The sequence below is a fragment of the Alexandromys fortis genome, unplaced genomic scaffold (assembly GCF_014885135.2).
Source record: "Alexandromys fortis isolate MF-2015 unplaced genomic scaffold, M_Fortis_MF-2015_v1.1 scaffold_350, whole genome shotgun sequence".
In the NCBI taxonomy this organism is placed as follows: Eukaryota; Metazoa; Chordata; class Mammalia; order Rodentia; family Cricetidae; genus Alexandromys; species Alexandromys fortis.
Genome location: NW_026068263.1, coordinates 390,775 through 398,979, shown reverse-complemented (window position 1 = coordinate 398,979; position 8,205 = coordinate 390,775).

Genomic DNA, 8,205 nt, shown 5'->3' with positions numbered 1-8,205 from the left:
GGGACTTGAGGTTTGATAGTCTAATTGCACTTCTGTTTGTTCTCTTCTTTCCCCGAGACAGGTTTTCTCTGTGTATTCCTGGATGTCCTGGAATTCACTCTGTAGACTAGGCTGGCCTTGAACTCACAGAGATCCACCTGACTCTGCCTTTGAGGTGCTGGGATTAAAGGGGTGTGCCACCATTGCCCAATTGTTCACTACTTCTTAACTACAGATGCCATATGAAAAGCTGCCTAATCACCCCGCTGCCAGGATTTCCCAGCCGCAATATACAGTATCCTCAAAATCTGTAAAGCAAATGACTCTTCAACTCTAAATTACTTTTTGTCTGTTGTGTAGTCACAACAAGGAAAGTTACTAATAGAGTTGTGTAAAAAATTATCAGCCTATCAAAATAAAACTACAGATTCAATGTAATTATCATAAAAATTCCAATACAATACTTCACAAAACTTGAAAAGACAATATTCAGATTCATGTGAAAACAAAAAGTCCAGTATAGCTAAAATAATCTTGAATAATAAAAAAACTTCTGGTGGTCTCAGGATCGCTGATTTCAAATTATACTACTGAGCTACAGTAATGAAAACAGCATGAAAATGACACAAACAGACACGTTGATGAATGAAATCTACTTGACGACTTAGACATCAGTTCACACGATTATGAATGTTGTTTTTATATAAAGCAGAAATAAATACATATTGGGAAAAAGACAGTAACTTAAAGAAGTGGTGCTGTTCAAATTGGGTAGCTGCATATGGAAGAATTCAAATAGATCTACACTTAAAACTCTACCCAAAATTAAACTCCAAATGGATAAAAGATTTCAGCATAAGGCCAGATGTACTTAATACAATAGAAGAGAATTGAATAGAATATTCTTGAACTCACTGGATCAGAAAAAACTTTCTGAACAGAACAGCAATATCACAAGCAATAAGAGCAGTTAATAAATTAACCTCACGAAACTGAAGTGTTTGTGTATGGTAAAGGAAACATCATTTGGACATTTGGAGAAAGCATCAGTCTACTTATTATAAAAAAATATTTTTTTACCAGCTACACATCCAATAAAAAGCTAATAAATAAAATTTATAAATACTTAAAAACTGTACATCAGGAAAACAACCTATATTCCTGATTAAAAGAGGCGTTGTCTTTCTACACCTGTGAAAAAATGCCATGACAATGGAAACTCCTATAAAGGAAAGCATTTGATAGAACTGGCTCACTTATAGTTCAGAAGCGCAGTCCATTATCATGATGGTGAAACAAGGCAGTGTGTGCAGGCAGACATGGTGCTAGAGAAGTCGTCATGAGTCTTACATCTTGGGGGCAACAGGCAATGATTTGTCTCACTGGGAGTAATGTGAGCATAGGAGATCTCAAAGTCTACTCTCACAATGATTCATTTCCTCCACCAAGGTCACACCTACTCCAACAAAGCCTCACCCCTTAATAGCGCCACTCTCTTTGGAGGGGCATTTCTTTTAAACTACCACAGAGGTATAGATCTTAACAGAGAATACAGAAAAAAAGGTAAGATCAAATGTCTGAGAAAAATTTAAAGAAATGTTCAGCATCCTTAGTCATTAGGGAAATGCAAATCAAAACTACTTTGATATTTCATTTTACACCTGTCAGAAGGGCTAAAAATGAATGACAGGTAGTACTAGAGAGAATGTGGAATAAAAGGAATATTCCTTCATTGCTCATGGGGGTGCAAACTTGTATAGCCACTATGGAAATCAGTGTGCCAGTTCCACAGAAAGATGGGAGCTGATCTTCCTCAGACTAAGCTATAGCATTCTTGGGCATATATATCCAAAAGACACTCATTCTATCACAGAGAATCAACCATCTTAATTGCTGCTGTATTCATAATATTCAGAAATTGGAAACTGAAGAATAGATAAAGAGAACATCACACATTTACACTATGGAATTACTCAACTGTTAAAATATGAAATTATGAAATTAGGTAAATGGATGGAACTGGAACAAATTATTCTGACTGAGGTAACCCAGAACCAAAGAAACAAGTACAGTAAGTATTCACTTATGTGGATGGTAAGATACTGCATTCATCTAAGCATTGAGATTAGCTATAGATAAGGGACTAGCAAGAAGGAATGGATTTCCCTCAGAAGGAGAAATGGAATACAATGTTATAAGTGGGCAAGGAGGGGGAATTTGACCAGGAGAGTCAAACTGGGAGGGAAGGGAGAAGGGTGAGTTTGGAAAAAACAAAAGATAAACAGCTAAAACCGAGGATCATTTGAGGTGTCATATGGAAACTTAACACAGTAGAGGCTTCCTAATAAATATTAATATACTGGACATCTCTCATTACCAAACAAAGTCTTCAGTTCTGGGTATAGATTATATTTAACATAACTGTTTGCCCTAGGGGGTCTATGAGAATCCTTAAAAAGTTATTTGTTGGTATCTATGAACTAATTGTAAAGTTCTATTCTTTAAGACAATACCTACACAACTCATTGAACATGGGAAAGACAAGCAGCTATCTACTCAGAGGCTAGACAGCTCACACCCTTACTGACTAGTGCTCTTGGTACTGGAAGGTAGTCTGCACACTATCAGAGGAGGAAGATACACACCAACCCAACTCTAAATCCTTTGATGTACAGCAAAGTCTGGCCTGAAAGATGTGCTGGTGCAGTAGTGGCACAGAATTTGTGAGAGTAACCAAACAATATCCGACTGCACTGAATGCCCACTACATAAGAAAATCCATCTTGACATTGCTTAGGTGGCCAAGAACTTGAGGAACAAGATAGGCCAGAGACCTGGGGGAAAACCTGATAACTACTTTTCTGTTGAAGGAAAATAGTATAAAATGACTCCTAATGACATTCTGGTATATTCATAAGTCAGTGCCTTGCTCAACCATCACCAGAGAAACTTCTTCCTACAGTATATGGGAACAAATACAGAGAAGCACAGACAACAATGAGAATAAGGTTAGAGACCATAGAACACTCAGTTCTAACTGATAATACTCTACCAAATCTTTCCCTTCAGGGCTCAGGAACACCGTGGAAGAGGACTAGAATTTAAAATGCAGAGTGGATGAAGGACATCAAGGAAAAAATGATTTCTAAACACAGGGAACTGATGCATATATGAATCCAGTGAGACTGTGGGATGGAAGAGGACCCAAACCCCAATTTAAAACCCAGAAGGTATCTCTTACTGATAACCATTTACAAATTGAAGCTTAACTTTTAAAAAATAATTCTCACTGACGATTCAAACCCCTCTTAAGGGCAGGCAGGTCTCATGCCTATCAGCGGATGTACAACACTAAACAAACTCAATAGTAATTTTGGAGGTCTTTGTCTCAAAACGCTTTTTCAGGACAGTTTTTTTTCCTTATAGGTCTTTGTTTATATATTATGTTCTCTGGTTTTGTATTTTTATGGGATTTCTATATAAGCAAACATGTTTGTTTCTATGTCTATATGTGTTTCTTGTGTTTTTTTTTCTTGGCTTTTTTTTTCCTTCTGGTGGTTTGCCTTGTCCTATTCTGGTTTATTTGTTTTTGTTTTATCTTTATTATTAATCTTTAAATAACTGACTGTTTTCTAACAGGAGAATAAAAGTGTATTAATTTGGATGGAAGGGGAGGCAGGGAAGATCTGGGAGGAGTTGGGAAAGGGGAATTGAGAATATGTTTTATGAAAAATAAACTTTTCTGATAAAAGAAAAATAAGAAAAAATTGTAAAAAAGTTCCATAGTTCTTAAAATTCCAGCACCTAAAAATTCAATGTATTTTAAAAATAACTTGAAATCTTTTCATTGTGAATCTTTGCAAATTTCAAAACAAATGCCATAGATTTTTTTATACCAAGAGAGAAACCAAGACATAATTGCAATCAAACACACAGAACAAAACAAACAAATAAAAACAACCTGAGTAAATTGGGAGCATGGGTACCTTGGGGGAGGGTTGAAGAGGAGGGGGAGAGGCAGGAAAGAATAATGTAGACCTCAATAAAAATCAATAAAACCACCATCAGTGTAAATATTTCAGTGTCTGACATCTAGAAGCCACCCATAATTTTCTGAACTGCAAGCGATCTGGGTAGCCCCAACTCTGGCTTTCCCACCTGCAGCACATGCAGATTTTTCTGCTTGACTCAGGCTTGCTTCACTTCACACCTGCTACTATGCTCAATGGCCATCCCATAGACCTGCCATCTCCAATATCCTAGGCTCTCTACTTAAATGAGGCTGCACCTTTGTGAGTGGCTTCCTAGCCTCTCTTCAGGAGCTTCAACCTTGCCTCAGGGTAACAGCCTTCTCTTTTTCTCCATGACCCTTCTATCCTGAATTTTCTACTGCAACTCATTCACCATGGTCCACTCATGACAGCTGTTACAGAGAACTTTGAACCCGCCATATGACAACAAGACTAAGCTGTTTTCCATAAACCCTGTACCGTATAGAAAACCTTGCATATCATCAAGTTTGACTGCCATCTGGAGATGCAGCCTTGACTCCCCTAGATCTCAACTTCTGGGTTCTTACCTTGAGGAAATACTTTGTAGAGTTTATCTCATTGATTCTGGTCGCTTATTAGTCACACCCGACTCTAGAACCACAGGTAAGCACCGTTGACTATTCCAGCAAAACCAAGTTTGACGTCCAAGGATTCTTATTCCAAAATGTAACATAACCTACCTTGAGTCTTTGATTTTCACGCTTCCATGATCTTACAACTATTAACATTCATATCATTTAAAACCTCATAATAAATCATTAAACTTTAAGGATTCAATGTCCCTTTCTTCTGCAATCTTCCCAACAAAAGCAGTATGTCAGATTAAAACCCTAATCTTGATATCAATGTCTTCCTTGAGTTTGAGTTCTATTGCTGTGATATAAAAAAACAAAACAAAACAAACAAACAAAAACCCAACAACAACAACAACAACAACAAAGTTGGGTTATTTAGTCCACCAATTATAGTACAAAATAAAGAGAATCCAAGGCAGGAACTCAAGGCAGAAACTGCAGTAGAGACAACAAAACACTATTACAGACTTGCTTCTGGATTCATGTTTAATTGCCATTTTTATAACACATAGCACCACCAGCCTAGGGGTAACACCACGCACAGTGATGTTCCTATATTCATTCCTACATCAATTACAATCAAGCATATGTTCCCTCAGATTCCCACAGACCAGTCTGATAGGGGTGATTGCAGAATTGAGGTTCTCCCTTTCCAGTTGTCTCTAGTTGGTATCAAGATGCCATTTTTAAGTACATAGCTGGTTTTTTATTAAATTATTTTTAATTATCTTTTCTCATTTTACATATTTAACCCAGTCGCAATTCCTTCACTACTCCTGCTTCTCCCACCTTCCACCGTCTACTCCTCAGAGAAGGTAAGACTCCCCATGGGTAGTAAAACAAAATCTGACACATCGTTTTGAGGCAGGACTGAGGCCCTTCCCTCTATATTATGGCAGAGAAGATAACTCTTCAAAAATGGGCTCCAGAAAGTCGGTTCAAGCACAAGGGATAAATCCTGATCCTACTGCCAGTGGCCGCAAAGACTGCCCCAACCACACATCTGTCCCCCACATTCAGAGGGCCTAGTTTGGTCCTATGCAGGTTCCCCTGCTGTCAGTCCAGAGTCAGTGAGCTCCCACTAGCTCAGGCCAGCTGTTTCTATGGGTATCCGTATTTTGGTCTTGAGCCCTTTGCTCATATTATTGTTCCTTCTTCTCTTGTACTGGTCTAGAAACTCAACACAGTGCTTATCTGTGGATATCTGTATCTGATCCATCAATTGGTGGACAAAAGTTCTATGGTGACAGTTAAGGTAGTCATCAATCTAATTACCGGGGAAGGCCAGTTCAGGCACCTCCTCAACTATGCTTAGGGTCTTAGCTGGGGTCATCCTTATGGATTACTGAAAATTTTCCTGGTACTAGGTTAGATTTCATGTTGACCCCATAACGTCTCACACAATCAAGATATCTCTTTCCTTGCTCTCTTTCTCTGTGCTTTCTCCAACTCAAACATCCTGTTTCCTCATGTTCTCCTCCATCTTCCCCTACTGTCTTTCCACTGCCTTTCTGCCCTTCCTTTTTCCCATACCATGTTCCTAATTTTCCCAGAAGATCTTGTCTATTTCCCCTTTCCCAGGGAATCCATGAATGTGTCTCTTAGGGTACTCCTTGTTCCACAGCTTCTCTGGGTCATGAACTATAGGCTGGTTATCCTTTGCTTTACATCTAATATTCACTTATGAGTGATTACATAATGTGTCTGTCTTTCTGGGTCTGTGTTACCTCTCTCAGAATGATTTTTTTCATTTGCATGCAAATTTCAAGATGTATTTTTTTGTTTTTACCAGTGAGTAGTATTCCCTTGTGTAAATGTAGCACATTTTATTTACCCATTCTTCAGTTGAGGTTCATCTAGATTTTTTTCCAGGTTCTGTCTATTAGAAATAATACTGTTGGTGAGCTCCATGGAAACCAATACTTGGTGGACATAGGAGATGACACAACAGTGGCCCTGAGACCCCAGACTCCTACTCCCTAAAACCTCCATGTGGGAGAAAGGCCAGGGCCCCTCCCCCAGGTGCCTTTGGCATTCCTAGCACCAGCAGGGAGCTGTTCTGCTAAACAGCCATCTACCCACTCCCAATGCGTCTTTCTCTGTGAGTTCTGTGGAAACCAATATTTGGTAGACATAGGAGCACCAGCCTTGAGTTGGTCTGCTAGACAACCATCTATGCATGGATCCCTACAAGCTCTGTGGAGACCAATTCTTGGTGGACATAAGAGACATAAGAGTTGAAGGAAGAGATAGGAAGGTGCCAATGCAAGAACTCCTCCAACATCCTAAAAAGCAACATGGTACCACCAGAACCCAGCCGACACACAACAGGAAGACTTGATCATTCTAACCCAGATGATATAGAAGTAAACAACTTTAAAAGTTACTTAATGAAAATGATGGAGACCCTTAAAGAGGAAGTAAAAAACTTTCTTAAAGAAACGGAGGAGAAGACAAACAAAAAGCTGGAAGAAATTAATTAATCCCTCAAAGAAACTGAAGAAAACCAAGAAAAAGCAATCAAACAGGTGAAAGAAACAGTTCAAGATCTGAAGATTGAAATAGAGGTCATAAAGAAAACACAAACCGAGGGAATCTGGGTAAATGAACAGGAACTACAGAGACAAGTATAACCAACAGAATACAAGAGATAGAAGAAAGAATCTCAGGTGCTGACGATTCTATTGAGGAAATAAACTCAATGGTCAAAGAAAACACTAAATCCAACAAATTCTTAACACAAAACATTCAGGAAATCTGAGACACCATGAAGACACCAAACCTGAGAATAATAGGGGTAGAAGAAGGAGAATTACAGCTCAAAGGCCCAGAAAATATAGAAAAAAAAACCTTTCCCAACCTAAAGAAGGATATACCCATGAAGGTACAAGAAGCTTACAGAATATTAAATAAACTGGATAAAAAAATCCCATCCCTTCAACATATAGTAATCAAAACACAAAGCATACAGAACAAAGAAAGACTACTAAGAGCTGCAAAAGAAAAAAGTCAAGTAACATATAGCGGAAAACCCATCAGAATTACACCTGACTTCTCAATGGAAACCATGAAAGCCAGAAGGTCCTGGATAGATGTGCTGCAGACACTAAGAGACCATGGATGCAAGCCCAGACTACTGTACCCAGCAAACCTTTCATTCACCATTGATGGAGAAAACAAGATATTCAATGACAAAAACAGATTTAAACAATACATATCTACAAACCCAGCCTTACAGAAAGTACTTGAAGGAAAGCTACGATCCAAGAAAGCTAACTACACCCACAGTAACACAGAATAATGCAAAGAAGGGAAACACACAAACACTACTACCAAAAGATAACTGGAGCTAATAACCACTGGTCATTAATATCGCTTAATATCAATGGGCTCAATTCATCTATAAAAAGACACAGGCTAAAAGAATGGATACATAAACAGGATCCTGCCTTCTGCTGTTTACAAGAAACACACCTCAACCTCAAAGACAGACACTACCTCAGAGTAAAGGGTTGGGAAAAGGTTTAACAATCAAATGGACCTAAAAAAACAAGCAGGTGTGGCTATTCTGATATCTAACAAAATTGATTTCAAACTAA